Below are 2,478 nucleotides of genomic sequence, written 5' to 3' on the forward strand. Positions count from 1 at the left end.
TATTGACACAGTCTGCGGTTCTCTCCGACAAAAAATCGTCAGTTATCACATCACTTAAAATATAATACATCAATCTGTACTTACGTATTGATAAATAGTCGTGAAGTACTGCGCAATTACAAAAAAGCAAAATTTTCTCTGATTCTGATATGGTTTCTTTCGCTACATTAGCACCATCTGCAACTAACGAACACGCTGTTTCGATCGCACCGTACTTTTTATTATAGTCATATTAAATTCTGTTTATTAAAGGAGTACCCGAGAACAGCACCACGTGGTTTATTGTAACTAGGCAACACTTGTCAAAAGTATGCAAGGGAACTGATGAATTGAAAACGGGACTTCGGTTTAAGCGAGTATGAAAACCGTGGGTGCTTTGAAAACAAAGCACCCACGTAGGTAAATTAGAATTCCGTGTTTAATTGTGTTCCATGCAGACGGCGGATGAAAAACCGAATAATAATGGTGAAAAATAAATACCGTTTTCCTTGTTTTTCCAGGTAAGACAACTGTCAAAGCCTGGTATTGTTTTCCCATTTCCGGCATCTCCAAAAAATAGAAAAGCTACAACGCCAAATTAATCGCAATAATTTTGGAAACTCAAGAACTGTTCATGAAACACGAAAGATATAAATACTTAATTGACGTTTTATGTTGCTACCAAACCAAAAATTTTAAAATAAAAGAAACGTTTTACATAATGCTGCGCACTCTATGGATAAAACATCTATATAATTGAGCTATTTTGCATAAAAGTTCCAGTTGTCTGTTAATCTGAGGATAGGAAATTGGAAGTTTGTGGTTATTGTCTTGAAACAACATGAAAACAGGATTGATCATCTCAGCTATATACTCAACTTCAGTAGCTGTAAAATTAAAGCCTGAAAAATTTTCTTCAGGCTTTAATTTCACAGTTGCTTAAGTTGGGTATATAACTGCGACGAGCAATCATTTCTTCGATCGAATCTTTCTTTGCATTTCAAATATACGATATAAGATCTTTCATATATTCACCTGTGTCTTGACATGAATTTCTAATATAGTCTTTCAAAAAATTAAAGGAAATTAAGTATTATGATTTTAGCCACAAAAATTAGAACTTAAAAGATTCAACTTTTCGTAATTCCATACTGTTCGTGTAAACGTTGTCATGACATGTATGAAAAACTTCGCAGTACCTGATATACAAAATGAATTAGTTAGTTTTTCAGTATTTTTTGGCAGACTGTTTCGTGGCTAATCTTGTTTTGGAGAGATCTATTTGGCAGCAGTTCGCTTGAAGTCTCCAATTATATCTAGAGCAGCCTCAACTTCCGGCTCGCCAAAAATCAGCCGCGCAACCATGGGTCGAGCGTGGTTGGTCCGTGTCGGTGACCAAAACCAGGCTCCCACCCGGCCGACTTGTCGACAAAGCTTCAAACCACGCAGCATTTGATGTTTTATACAACAGAGCTGTCGCGCGTGCATGGACAAGAAGAGCGAGTCAGGTCTTTTTGTGGTGACAGCCGCGAAGATTTGAAAGGATTCCTACTGTATGTTGCAAACGTTTGGACATTTCTTTACGACATGGTCATATAAATATTTAAAAACACAGAAGCGTGCGCTGGCTGTTATTTGCTTTATTTGTTTTATTGATGGGTAAGATTTTAAAGCGAAAGTACACTTTTTAAAACTTTGCTAAGCTGCAGGCAATGGGCCAATTGCGATATATTAAAATTCTATCTCGGCGCCGAGGCTTAGAGGAATACAGCAAAAGAAATAACATCAAGGTTGAGTTTGAATAAAGGATTTCTTTTGTTTTATAGACCTTTTTTATAACTGGTGCAAAAATTTGAATAACAATACTTTATATACCCCTAGCATCGTACTCATGCTTCAAGACAAAGGATTTTTCACATGAATGTGAGGCTAAGGATGTATAAGTATTGTTATTCAAATTTAGGCGCCATTAGGCTTTTCCCCATAGTCTCAACGCCAAGTTAGAAATTTGATATATAGAAACTGGTCTATCGCATTTACAGCACGGCGACCAGACTGTATAATTAGGGCAAGATGATTTGTTTGCTCTTGTATACCGTTACGAGGACTCGAGTATCCACCTTTAGTTACAGCTGTAGGTTATAGCTGGTTTTCACGTGACGTCACTAAAATTCAAACTACAAAACTATTGATCTTCCTGAGATTTTACTTTAATGATGTATAAGAACAGCTGAAAACTAATATTCATACAAATTTTCTCTCCGAATGGGTTCTTGTTTTGTGATACACTACGCTTGAATTTTTACACTTTTGCGTGACGCGGCATTTACACGACGGCCTAGAGAGCTGTCTTGATGGTTAAAAAAGTGACTTATTTCGGGGAATTTGGCTATCTGAACAGTTCATGTCTTAGAAAAAATATTATTTTAATGGTTTAGAGTTCCTCGAGGGATAAATTCACATTTTTGTAGCAAACTCTGTGACAGATGTTTCTGTTGG

The sequence above is a fragment of the Orbicella franksi genome, chromosome 5, assembly GCF_964199315.1.
Source record: "Orbicella franksi chromosome 5, jaOrbFran1.1, whole genome shotgun sequence".
In the NCBI taxonomy this organism is placed as follows: Eukaryota; Metazoa; Cnidaria; class Anthozoa; order Scleractinia; family Merulinidae; genus Orbicella; species Orbicella franksi.